Source organism: Oncorhynchus masou, chromosome 25, assembly GCF_036934945.1.
Source record: "Oncorhynchus masou masou isolate Uvic2021 chromosome 25, UVic_Omas_1.1, whole genome shotgun sequence".
In the NCBI taxonomy this organism is placed as follows: Eukaryota; Metazoa; Chordata; class Actinopteri; order Salmoniformes; family Salmonidae; genus Oncorhynchus; species Oncorhynchus masou.
In genome coordinates, this window is record NC_088236.1 from 43,282,742 (window position 1) to 43,296,726 (window position 13,985).

Below are 13,985 nucleotides of genomic sequence, written 5' to 3' on the forward strand. Positions count from 1 at the left end.
TTGTCTGTGTATCAAGTTTACAAACCATAATTTCAAGTAAACCAAAGTTTAAGATATTCAGCTTCTCAGATGCATTCAGATTCAGATTACGAATTCAGTTCTCTAAATTCAGATTCGAAACCAGTGACAACATCCTGGTACTTTGCCAGCTAGGAAAGGAGAAGAGATAGATTCAAATTCTCTCTGTTGTAAACAGAAGCTTCAGGCGGTTTCTGAAGCCATTCTGAATTTATTTACCTTCTATGAATTTGGCTCTAACATTTGAACCGCTTTGACTTTAAGCTATTATGACCCCATTCCTGAAAGCTAAGACTCTCTGGAGCATGGATGTGCTCCCCTCTATGATGATCACAGCTGGTCGTGAGTTGCCCTAAGTGCCAGACGGCCAGTCCGCCCCTGCTTGAAACTAGACTATGTCAAACACAAACTGACACATCAAACTAACACGTCTTCGTGTCTCAGGCAAGGTTCTCGTCACATAAGCCTGGATCACCAAACCACGCGAGTAACCTTGCTGGATCTTGACAACGTGCACTAGCGTAGCAGATGGGGATCTGTGAAACTCACAACTGAAGTGTCGCCCCTAGCACGATTGAAGAAGGCCTTTTTTGTAATAGCGTGGTGAGTTGAAATGTTCAGGAGGGCGGGCACAAGCTCTAAATCATTTAGACAGTAACCCTCCAAAAAGTCATTCATAAACCTTTTCATTTCCATGTGTACTATGAAGCTAAGGGTTTGTTTCTTTGGCTTCAGGAATGTGACTCAGGTCTTGAAAAATAACAATTTTTACTGATTGAAGGTATAAGGGGATATCAGGGAACAAATGCCGTGGTCGAGACTATGACGGCACCAGTACAATGAGTGGAGCTTCCTCGGGTGTTCAAAAGTGCTAATCAGACCAAGAGCCTAATGCTTCTTAGGTAGTTCTTGATGCGAAGCGACAGTTACAATGATGGTAAAAAAAAACAGCTTGGTTTCCATAGCAACGTCAGGGAAATTGGGAAGAAGGAAGTGGTGCTTCAAATAAGCAGTTCAACAACATATTTAATTGAGCCTCTCATTCTCCTTAATTGCCGTTCACAACACATTACGTAAAGTTTGGATACCGGACATCCCAATAAATTGGCAGATGCAAATGGATTATCATCTTTAACAGTTCAATGAGGGCTTGAACAAAAAAAGCTGTTTCCGATTTTGTTCATACTGGTGACTGCTGACTTTTGAGTTGTGTGGTTGCAATATGAACAGTCCCTTATCTCTGGTATATCTTAGAATGCATCATTCAGTTTAAAGTTTAAATTGTGTGCAGCGCAATGGAAATATTATGCACAATGTCTCTGGAAAGACTGTCTGGGTTGGAAATACTCAGTAGAGAAAACAGTCAGGCCCGCAACCTGGACCTACATACAGACCGTGGTGAAAACATTTACAAACAAAAATGGAGGACTTAAGGAGACCAGGGTATTGGCCAGACAAAACCTGCTGAGTTCAACAATAAATAGTGGGTGAATTTATCCTCAAGCCGACTACTTAAAAAAAAAAACATTTTAAGCTATTTGATGTATCATTTTTTTATTTTAAAAAGTTCATGAATAGCAGCTAAATAGCAGCTAAATATGGCATATAGATAGTGCATTGCATAATGAAATAATCCCTAGTAAGTGAGTGTTTTAAGGGTGGACTGACTGTATTGTTTGGCACTAGGCTGGATTTACGCACAACAGCTTTCTATCCAAGCTGGGAGAGAACGCGAGGACGGCTCATGTCATGCAGGTTCATGTTGTCTATACAAGACAGTTGTATATTCTAACACATCTATTGTAGCTGATTAGTATGATGTTGCATCAAACATATATTTAACCATCTGCAATGTTTGAATTTCCAACTTTAATTACAGAACACGTAATTGCAATACTGCCACCAGCCAGCAGGCAAAAAGTGGCAGCATTGCAACACTGTGTTTAGCTTCGTGAAATGTTAAGACTTGAGAAAATGACGATAAAATATGCCCACCAATAATTTTATGGCTATTAGCTAATGCAATGCTATACATACCCTGGTACCACAGAAAGCCTATAATCGATTCAACAGGCATGCAGCTGCATAGATATGTCGCAATTTCAGCACCATGGACAGCAATCGGTAGTCTGTACTTTGTGATAACAAAGGGTCACCCCACCTCTGTTTTGGCAAAGGTCTGAGGGATGGACCTAGAGAAATGTAACAACTCTCAAATTCATAGACAGAGCTATGGATACAAGGACTGACCATCCATGATATCAAAATTATAGTTTTAACATGGTTTGAGGCTAAACAGTGTTTGACTAAATGTACTTTGTTTTCAACCATTGGCATAAAAAGAGCTTATATTTTGAGTTCTGGTGGGGTATGAGAATTGAACTACTCTCATGAGGCATTTACAAGTTGTATTTTTTAAGAATAAATAGGTATATAGCTTTAATTTATAAGTCCAAAAATGTATGTAAAACTCAGGATTCTAGATTTAATGTTTAATAAATTTTAGAATATGAGGCAAAAATGTAGATAAAGGCAAAGTATTTACCATCAATATCACACAGCTGGCTTCATTTGTGGCCAGATCTTAAAGTTAGTTTGCAGTTTTTTAAGTGTTTTATTTCGCCAATTTATGCTTTGGCCACAAACCAATATAAGATGAGTCAACAACATTATTTTAAAGGTGAGATTTTCAATGGACAGTTAATTTAAACATTAGCCACACAACCCAGGAAATGGATGGAGAACAACTTCTCTCTCTCTCTCTGCCCTCCAGGCCCTCAATCCATCACTTCCTGTGGCACCAGTGACCACCGCCACTCTGTCAGCTCCCTGTCAGTACAATTCGATCCATATGCTGCTAACGTGCCCCCTCCCCTCACAGGTCACACACACCCAGGATGTCCCTCCCTCCCCAGTACTCACCACTCTGTGAACCATTATCCCATGCAACTTAGTGTCACAATATTCAATGGTTATTACATCCAGCACAGTTGTTGAAAGACTATCTAAGATCCTTCTACTGTGCTTGTCATTCTGTATGGGCTAACATCTAACAGAGTGGCTCACTGACCCCTCTAACCTCTGACAGTATGATATCCCCACATAAACACTGTCATTGGGCTCTCTTCACACTGCCTTTGTGACTTGACATAAAAATGTGCTAGAAATCAATTGGACTCCCCTGAAGTGGCTGTTGCAGCTGGGTGGACTGAGTGCTCATTAGTGAGACAAAAGAAATAAGAGAAAAGGAGAGAAGATTGGTGAACATAGGAGGAGGGGAGTGGAGCTGTCTTAAACTGTTATTTCCTACTTGACTTTCTGGGAGATCTACAGTTGTTCCCAGACATCAGTGACAGGTCATTGGAGTCAGTGTGTTGTAGTCAAAATGAGGAGAGAGAGAGAGGGAGTGTGGAGGAGGTCAGGGAGTTTCAGTGGAGAAGGCTATCACGTTGCACCAGTGCCCACTTCCTGTCTGCTGTTATCTCAGTCTCCTTTCCCTCCCTCCCTGTCCCACCGCAGACCGGGCTCACCGGTCGCACCAGGCACTCCGGCTCCCGAGGATGAGGAGGGGAGAGGGGGAGACAGGAAGGACACCTGAGGGGAATCGATGCCACAGATATCCGGGTTTCGCTTACAGAGAGAATGGGAAGGAGGGAGAAAGAGGAGGGGGTTGAGAGAGAAAGAAAGTGAAAAAGCATATAACAGTTTATACCTGAGGTCTCATGTAAGTCATTTTACACAAGCCTTTTTACACATTAATTTGCATTCATATTGATATAAATTCCTGATGTAAACCTTTTAATCAACTTTTGAATAAGCTCTTTTGCTTTTTGCCGTACATGGCAATGGTGGTAAAATGACATCAGTTCCCTTATGTCTGAGCCAAGCAATAAGGATATGAAGGTGACCGTCACAAGACAGACAGAGGCCTTTGGCACACAGAAACATTATTTTTTTTATTGTCGAAATGGCTGCCTGGCCTTTGCATATTTTCACTTCCCCTTTGAGGAAACCTCTGTGCGCTTCAGCCAAATAAACATCAGAGGTGTTATCTTTAGCCTCCACATTCTTCGCATGTTTGTGTTATTTTCATGCAAACGAGCTCCCAGCCTGCCCTGAACAAAACTCTTATGACTTAAAATCTACTTAACACTCTCTAAATCACAATCAATCCATACACATGAAGGAATAGGTCAAAATTAGTTTGAAGAGATAGATCTTAGTTTCACTCTGACTGGTATGTGGGCAATCAGGCCGATGTGGCTGTCGACATTTGACCTCTCATTTCATAATATCATTGCTATTGCGGCACAATGTAGACATTAAGGGAGCCTTTCACCTCTACTCACTAGAAGCATCTGCTCCCCTGCTCTCCCTGCCTTTTATTGAGTGGCACCGTTCTGTTAGGGCTGTCAGCACCACCCACCGGGCTCCGTAGCCCACCATGGCGCCATCATCGCGGGCACGGAACCTCCGTCTCTCTGGGCGGCCACTTTGGCCTGCCACCTCCGGGCCCCGAAACACTTCCCCTGAGCAGGGGCACCACGGCCAGGCCTCCCTGGCGTTGAATGCCTGCCCAGAGCTCTGGACAGAGGGCAGCAGTGTTTGAGCCCTGGCTCCCACCCCCCCGGCCACTCAGACCCTCTCCCAGCCCTGGGCACATGAAAGAGCCCCCTGTGCCATAAACGCATGGGCCGCAGACAGAGAGCAGACACACACACACACACACACAAACACACACACACACACACACACACTTACATACATTTGTATTTAACACACACGAGCACATGTACATTTAAGTAGAAACACTGAGGTAAACACATCTACCGTTCGTCTTGTTGTTAATATCCAGGGTCAGCCATCATGGATTCCAGCTAATTGGGTATAATTGAGTGTAATGCAGAGTGACAGTTCAGCCGTGTGTGTGTGTGTGTGTGTGTGTGTGTGTGTGTGTGTGTGTGTGTGTGTGTGTGTGTGTGTGTGTGTGTGTGTGTGTGTGTGTGTGTGTGTGTGTGTGTGTGTGTGTGTGTGTGTGTGTGTGTGCTTGTGTGACAGTGGGGGTGGTGGGTTGCAAAGGGGAAGAGCCCCTTTGGAGGGGTCATAGGTTAAACATGGATGAGGTCATCAGTCACAGGAAGTAGACCGCTGAACCCCAGCAATCGCATCCCTCCCCAATCACATCCCCCAGTCAGGACTCAGAGAGAAGCGAACACAATGATATATTTCCTTTCTTATTTGTCTCTTATCGAGACAACCACAGCACCGCAGAACGAGACATGGTTCTTTCACTCACGACAATTGTGCCATGTCTCCAATCAACAGTGGTGTGGTGAGGAAGCTTGCAAGGTAAATTAACAGCAGGAAAATAATGAGGCCCTCAGGGTATTTCGTCACCCCTGCACTCCTCTTCCCCAGTTTCCCACCTTTTCTCTTCTCCTTCTTTTAGTGATCGTTACCTATGCGAGCCAGGCTCCTCTGTGCCAGCCTGCTCAACCCAGAGAGCGCTCGCAAAAATACCTCACCCTTCCTCCACTTCATGCCCTCTTTTGTCTTCTTATCTCTTTTATCTGCCTCTTGTGCTCCTCTTGTGCTGCCATTCTCTACTTTGTCCTCTTTTCGTGCATTTTTGTTTCTCGACGATTCACATGAAAGTCAAAATAGAATTATTGGTGTTTCCCTTTTTCCTTCTTTCCCCTCTATCGTTCAACTTGAGCTCTGTGCCACGAGGCATTTTCATCCTCACAAATGAATGAAAAGGAAAAGCTATTTTGGTGAATCTCGCCACCAACACGGCCCTTGCACGGCCCAGCAGGCAGTGGATATATGACTTTCCACTTGTGGTTTTACAGAATAAGCAGGGACATACAGAGCACGACCATACTCGGACAGGAGTGCTTTTCTCAGAAATCGGTGCCTCTGGGAAAATAAAAGCCAATGCAGTCTCTGCATTCGCCATTCTTCATATTGTAATGTCAACAAAAAAATGCAGACATTACTTATTGATAGACTTCAATTGATTAGCTTCAATTGTAATGTTCAAATGTGACCTCTTGCACAGGACCGTTGTTTTTTCTGTACTCTGAAAGTCTAGGACAGGCTATTATGATGGGTGCTGGGTGGTGCAGGGGAGTAGAGTAAGCATATATTAGAGATGTGAGCTGGAACAAAGCTCCTGTTGTCATCCTGCATCTCCAGAAGCCTGTTTGGCCCAGAAGGAGAGTTCAAGCCCAGGTCTCGGGTCTCCTCTCCTTAATCCTTTTGTGTGAGGAGTCCATCTCTTCCTGCTTTGGCTTCTGACAATGAGTGTCTGTGTGGAGGGCACAGGGCTGTGGCGGTCATGAAATGTAGCATCTCCAGGCTTCCACGCATATAAGCTGCATTCAAGCCGGCTGACGTGCGCCTTTGGAGCGTCTACATTTAAAAAGTCAAATAAATAAATGTAACAACACCAACACAATAAACCCATTATTTATTTTAGTCAGGTCTAAAGAAACCTTATGATATGAAGAAAATGTATGTCAGAAGAACAGAATATGTGTTAGCCTACTGTATGTTATCTGGCTATGCTCCATGCCATAGTCTGTAGGTTTGTTCTTTTAGCAGAGCAGACATGTGCTTATTAGTCCCATTGCATTATTTTATATTTTATGATTTTATAATCAGAAGAATATAATTTAACTTAGCTGAATAACATAGAAAGATTATTTTTCCCATTCCGGAGCAAGTGTGCATATGAAGTGGCTATGTTAAGTGTAAGAGCAGCTGAGAAATACATATAACAACACTTATTTTACTCCACCCATCAACCACTGTTTTGCAGAGTAGGCTCTCGCTACGCGACAGGTGATAATTCCGCTGAAACTCGGCGTGCCATGGGCTCTCCAACCCTGTTCCTGCAGCTACCCAGTGCTTAATTTGAGAAACCAAGGGAAATCGGTTCGGGAACATTGGCAGTTTTCACAACGAAACATATTTCACTGAACTGTTGACAGCCCCTCTGCACACTTGAGAAAGGAATAAAGGACAGAGAGAGGAGGAGATGGAAACTTATGGCGGTGAGATATTCTGTATTGCTCAAGGTAATGTTTCAGCCTATTAATGATGAAAATATTTTTTTTAAATCCCTATTACTTGGCTATCCAAAATCATATACAAATTCAACAGAATTGTAAGCCGCCCTGCACAATCAATGAACCAACAGCATCATCGATGGCATTACATTCTCTCCCAGACTCGTGGATAGAAATTTTGAAGCACAGCATAAGGTAACCCAGTCTGTCCAGTATGCATAGTAATATAGTCCACACTCAAAGGCGATTACTCAAAATCTGAACTTCAATCAGTTTACTTTGTTTCTCAGCAATGCATAATATGCGGTAGGCTATGTATTGTATTGCAATCGTAATTTAAATTCAGGTATTTTTTTCGGGCTTGGACTCACAAGCCTATGCATATGTATAAGTTCAATGGGTGTTTGAATTAATCATCACCTTCGAAAGCACTGTCCATCTTGTCGTGTTAGAATTTGAAACAACATCCACAATGACCATCTTTCTTCAAATCGATCGTCAGAGTGAGGCGAGTTTTTAAAAGTATGATTGGCGTACTCTTTTGATGATCAGTGTTTGATGTGATTTTCGATTATATTTGCATTAACATCAGAGTGGTTAGAGGGACCATAGAGCCCTGACTACCAGGCCATTAGGGACCGAATGGTTGTTAGGGTACTTCCAAAACATGTCCTGAGGACATAAGAGGAGATTACCGTGACTCAACGGTCACGTGAAATTTTACTGCTGTCATGACTCATGTGTGGCGGTAATACGGTCACCGCAACTGCCCCAGGAGGGCCATGGTAATGAGTGCTGGCGTGCATGAGTCTTAACAAAATGTTGTGTGTGTGTTTGCTTTGTTAAAAGCCTGCTCTCGGTCCCTGTCTTTCTCCTCCTCCCCCCCAGGGAAGTGCAGGCAGGAGGTGGGAAGCAGAAGCGAAGCCATTGTGAAGGGGAAGCCAACGGGCTCTTCCTGTTATGAGAGGAAATGCATACAAATGTGTTTCCTGTGCCCCCCCCCCTCGCTTCATCCTCCCCGTATGCGGCAGAGAATCAGCCACTCAAATCAAATCAAATCAAAACTTTATTTATCACACGCGCCGAATACAATAAGTGAAATGCTTACTTACAAACCCTTAACCAACATTGCAAAAGAGTTAAGAAAACATTTACCAAATAAATTAAAGTAAAAAAACAATAAAAAGTAACAACAATAACGAGGCTATATACATTGGGTACCGGTACCGAGTCGATGTGCTGAGGTACAGGTTAGTTGAGGTAATTTGTACATGTAGGTAAATGGAGCTCCTTGTGGTAAACATGTTTGTCCTATTTGTTGATGCTATCCGTCACGAGGGGACAGGGAAGGAGGGTGTATAGTATGTGAGGAGGCAGGATGTTCAGCCTCTGACCCGTTGAAGTCCTCTAGCAGACAATGCCAAATCGTGTGGCCTTTGGTGGTTATAATGCACACGGTATATTCTCACTGTGCATCCTAAGACCATGAACCATTCTGTGCAACAATAGGTTTCTAACTCTACGGCCCGTGAGAATTCTGCTGTGAAAACACACTCATTCACAGTTTGTTTGGCTTACACTGTTCTCCCCACCAAACCTCCAGCCCTGATAGCAGCAAAGGTGCTACAACAATGTTCTGTTATTAGCATGTTGATATTGCTGACAATGGGCTAGGAGATATTGCTAGTCCTCCACTGGACACTCCATTCAAGGCAAACGTAACTGACTAAATTTGATTACAGAGTGGAAAGGGGGACCAGAACATTGGTTAGAGATCCCATAGCGACAGGAAGTGCCTACGGTGACATCACCGGCACAAGGGTCGTGTCAGACGGTTAATTGTGTTCACATGTGGGCATTATGTGAGGTCAGTGACTCACAGTGCAGCGTTTCGCAAGCCAACCAGTGAAATGCACCACCACTAACTAGGCCTACCCACTCCATGTTGTAGTAGATCAATTCACATGCACATATGGTTGATCAGATGCATTACTTGTATTTTCTATTTCCATGTGAAAAACAAAACAAACATAGTTCCTTGTGATGTGTGAGGCTGTGGTGCGTGTGACTTTGAAAGGGTGTCAGTGTGTACTGTTTATACGTGTGTGTGTTTTTTTAGGTACAGTATAGGTGTTAAGATTATGGTATGGGTTAGGGTTGTTATTTTCTATGTAGGTGTTACTAGATGATTTTTTTTCTTTCTAGGATATAATATGAGCTGGAGACACAGACCCCCACTGTGCCATGTGTGCTACCAACCACTTAAAAAAGAAAAGTTTAAAGTGAGTGGGTGATGCCTCCTCTGAGCCTGCATGTTCGCTCAGCTACTGTTCTTCCGGTAGAATGTACCTTTCCCTAAAGCCTCTGGCACCAGAACATCAACTTCCTGTAAGTTCCTTCAACTTCCTGCCACCTGAGGAAGACACCACTTAGGATGTGTTCCAAACTAGCCTCACATGACCTTCGAGTGGTGTCTTGTTGAGTTTGTCATGTAGCAAGTAGCCAGCAGCCAGCAGGCCTAGTTAAGCCTTGGTGTTTGTATTTCTGTCCCACTGCATTATAGATTCCAGTGGGCTTGTTATGACAGTTAATCATCCAGTCGCTACCTGCCTTTGGTCCTTGCGTCTGAACGGGGGTTTGTTTTTTTTAGCATTTTGGTATGACTGTAAATGTCACCATGGTATTTAAAGCCCAACGGAGCCATTCTGTGGTGAATCATTTGAGTTGTACTGAAGTCTAGAGCCATTTTCCATACGTCATGGGAAGGGGAGTTGAAAGCGTGTCCTGTCTCTTCTTTCAACCTCTGTTGTCTTGAGCCTTGGTGGCCATTCGATATGGAGCTCATTGTGGTGTGGTGACATCATTCCCCAACTCAGAGGGAATGCTGGAACAGGGTCTGTAGTTCATCTGAGGTTGGCCTATACAGAATGGCGCTGCTCATATCATCGTAGAGAAGAGGATGTCGATTGATATTCGATTTCCGTGGTTCATCCTGTCAGATTTCATTTCAGGAAAGGAAAGGCAAAACTCTATTGATATCTATCCGTCTTCTTCTCCTCTTTCAGTCCTGAGAGATTCTCAGCTGCTGAAGACCTCAATGATACGCTGAAGGACACTGTAGGAAAGATCTGTATTGATACATTTATTCCTTCACTGGTACATTGATCTGGTCCATCCATATCTGAAGTTTTTGACTCCAGAACTTTCACACGAGTAGACCGAAACAGTTGGCAGTGCTCCTAATCTCTTCCAAGTCATTTGTATTCAGGACGAGTGTAATTGGTTTGTTATTGGGGAGGTTTAGCTCTTGTGTTTTTGGCTCATGTAAGGTGTTGGTAGAGAACAGAAGAGACAAACGCTTCAGTTAATCAACATGCCTCGATCATTACCAACCAGCTGGGCACTGTTCTGGAGATCTCTCTCTCTCTCGCTCCACTCTCATCAGCTTCCTGCTCCAGTCAAATATAAAGGAGAGAGAGAGAAAGAGAGAGAGAGAGAGAGAGAGAGAGAGAGAGAGAGAGAGAGAGAGAGAGAGAGAGAGAGGGAGAGGGAGAGATGTAATTGAGTATCTATAGTCTTGGTGATCTGGAGAGGTGCCAGAGAAGTCGACACTTGAACGTTTCTTATTGTCCTATGAGACCCCAGGTAATTATCATGTTATCACAGGGTCGTGAACCAATCCGATTCCTCCTCCATGCAGAGAACCAGTGTAAAAGCACGGGATAGTGTTTATGAAGCAGACACCTAGTGGGTTTCACCTACACCTAGTAGGTTTCACCTACTGCGCTGGTATGGGTCGTGAGGCCCTAAAAATTGTCAATGCCAAGTTCTCTCTGCTACCGCATGGCAAGGGGTACCGGAGAGCCAAGTCTGTGACCAAAAGTCTTTTAAAGCTTCTACCCACATGCCATACGACTGCTGAAGAGTTAATAAAATGGCTACCGTGACTATTTGCATTAATCCCTTTTTATTTGCACTAACTCTCTTGCACTAGCTCTATGCACACTCACTGGACTCTACCCACACACTCACACATACTCTACTCCAACACACATATACACACACATACACACACACTACATACGCTCACACACACACACACACACAAAACACAAACACACACACAACTCACACATAGACACACTTTCACACTCTTTCACACCCTTCACATACGCTGCTGCTACTCTGTTTATTATCTATCCTGATTGCCTAGTCACTTTTACCCATATCTACATGAAAAAAAAACGACCGTGCCCCGAACATAGAAATCAGAATGTTTCAGATTAAAATAACGTACTGAACAATATGTGTTATTAAATGTGCTAACTATAAGCTTCTGCTGCTCTATACTACAATTGTGCAGATTTTTAGTTTCCACCTTCATCCACCTTTGCCTATATTAACAGTATTGCAAACATGTTTGGTTCCTAATGTTAACAGAAGCTGTGTGTCGTGATATTTTTATGGTGCTTCATTCTAAATAACTACACAACTGGTGACTTGTTTTTTTAGTATATGGTATTGTCGTCAGTTTTAATGAAGCATTGACCAATGATCCATGTTTCAGATGAAGAATGTATTACCAATTCTTATAAAACAAGGCTAACCCTCTTCTGCCCTATGCATAATTCATAAACAATATGCCTAAATAACGTACCCTAAATTTAAAAAATAATCCTGAGCTATGTGGACTATAAGTGGTACCTACAGAGAACACGCTTCTGTGAGACTGCAACTGTAGTGTCAAGACATTAGGTGGGCATTCCTGAGTAAGTTCAGCAGGAGATAAACCATAGCAGAAAACGACAGTATTTTGCCCATCTCCGTGCAGGCTTGGGCAGAACAGGTTAAGGCATTTGTCCTTGTGTTTGTTCCCTGTAAACAAAACTCTGAGGCTACACTGCACCAAGAGCCCAGCGTCGAGCCTTCTTATGGGCAGACTCGTTTACAATGTCTTTAAAGTTTCATTTACTAAAGCTAACTGGTTTTGCAGCTAACTGGATGGCAAGGCTGTTCAACCCGTCTTGGCTCATTGTAGATCTTAGATAGTTCTTTACAAGTTTCAGCTTACTGAAGGCACGTTCCCCTCCAGCAACTGTTACAGGCATTGTGAAGAAGATTCGCGGTGCAATGCACACCTCTCCATAAATGCTCTGTCGCTGCATCTCGTGGATGCCATTTAGGGGCTCTACAGGACAAAATACCATCTGACAAAAAGTGGCACCGTGTATCGTCTTTATATGTCGCACTTTATTTTCAAATCCATCTGTGAGATCTTTTGGAGTACTTGCTTCTCAATTTGTAGCAAGATAAACTAATTTGGTTTTCAGTCATTTTCCTAAATGTAAGTATTGGTGAAAACTCCTCGCATATACTGCTGCAATCGCGTGGAACCGCATGTCCAAATGACTGATTGTCAGGTTAGATTACTCGTTGGTTATTACTGCATTGTCGGAACTAGAAGCACAAGCATTTCGCTACACTCGCATTACCATCTGCTAACCATGTGTTATGTGACAAATACAATTTGATTTGATTTGATTATACTATCCAGAGGCCACATAAAACACTGTGTTGCGAAATCCAGTGTCTGACTTCTGTTCACCTGCTATATGTCATCTTCAGTCTCATCGGGGAAACGTTTTCTTTTCTTTTATGGCTGCTCCTCTGTTCGTGGTGAAACTGAGTAGTTACACCCATTTCATTTGCCACCGTGGAGGCTTCTGCCAGAAGAGCGTCCCCATTGATTACGCAGAGCCTGTATTTCTTTGCCTTGAGTGTGAGCTGCTTCAGTGTCCAGAGAAATATTTCCTGACTGAAGAATTAGGCTTCCATTCTCAATACACTGCAAAACGTTTACCCAGAAAGTGAGCAGGAAGATTGCCTTCTCTGGCCACAGTGCTTGGATCATCTACAACCTTGTCTTCCTCACTTCGAAACTGTCCATACTCTTCCTTTCTTTTATTGCTCGCTTGTTCAATCTCGTCTGTCACTCCTTCACGGGCATTGCTGCTACTCTTTAGCTCCTCTTCCTCCTCCCTGCTCTCCTCTGCATCAGAGTCTGTCTGACAGCTTTCTGCTGAGATCCTGCCTACCTGGGGCTCTCTGGGCACTAGGAGGTGAGTAAACAAAGGGAATGCTAGGTTTCATGTTCGCTCCTACAAAAGGTTACCATACTAAAAATCCACTACTGAAAGAAAACACTGAAGGGCTACTTTTAGGTTTTAATTTTAGTCTAGCTAGCTAACAAATGTCACACAAATATTGGGGAATACAGTTATAATAATAGCTAAATAATAGCTAATTGGCTAGCCATAGCTGGTAGCTCATCATCATCATGTTAATAATTACTGCTCTGACTGAGCCGAGTGAGTCCACTGTAGGCAGCTAGCTACTTGTAGCTAGCAAGCTGTCAAGCAGAAAGATGCCTGATCTGATTATGGTTATACCTTTTAATTTTCATCCCAGATTGTTTTTGTCTAACATTTTTTAAATGATAAACAAATAATTTTCAAAAAACCAGGCTAGGGCCCCATGAATCATTCATGTTTTCCTCCCCTTTTCCTACTTTTTAACTCTGCATTGTTTGGAAAGGGCTCGTAATTAAGCATTTCACGGTAAAGTCTTCACCTGTTGTATTCGGTGTATGACTAATACAATTTAATTTGATTAGAGCAGTGTTATCCCATCACGGATGGTAACAGACACATGAATTTTAAACAACTTGCATGGTTCTATTTGGAAATCGAAATGGTACATTTTATGTGTGTGTGCGTGCGTGTGTTTCAAGATGATGTGCTGAGGCACTGGGCCTCAAACATGCATGCACGCACACACAAACACACAAACACACAAAGGTTCCTATATGTGAAGACGGCCTGCATGGTTTCTGTG

General features: G+C 43.1%; 1 protein-coding gene across 4 annotated transcripts in view; it reads left to right on the top strand.

The window, feature by feature from the left end:
* LOC135514382 (myocyte-specific enhancer factor 2C-like) overlaps window positions 1-13,985 on the top strand; it is a 91,200-nt gene that overhangs the window by 33,716 nt on the left and 43,499 nt on the right. The gene's annotated exons all lie outside the window — the stretch shown is intronic.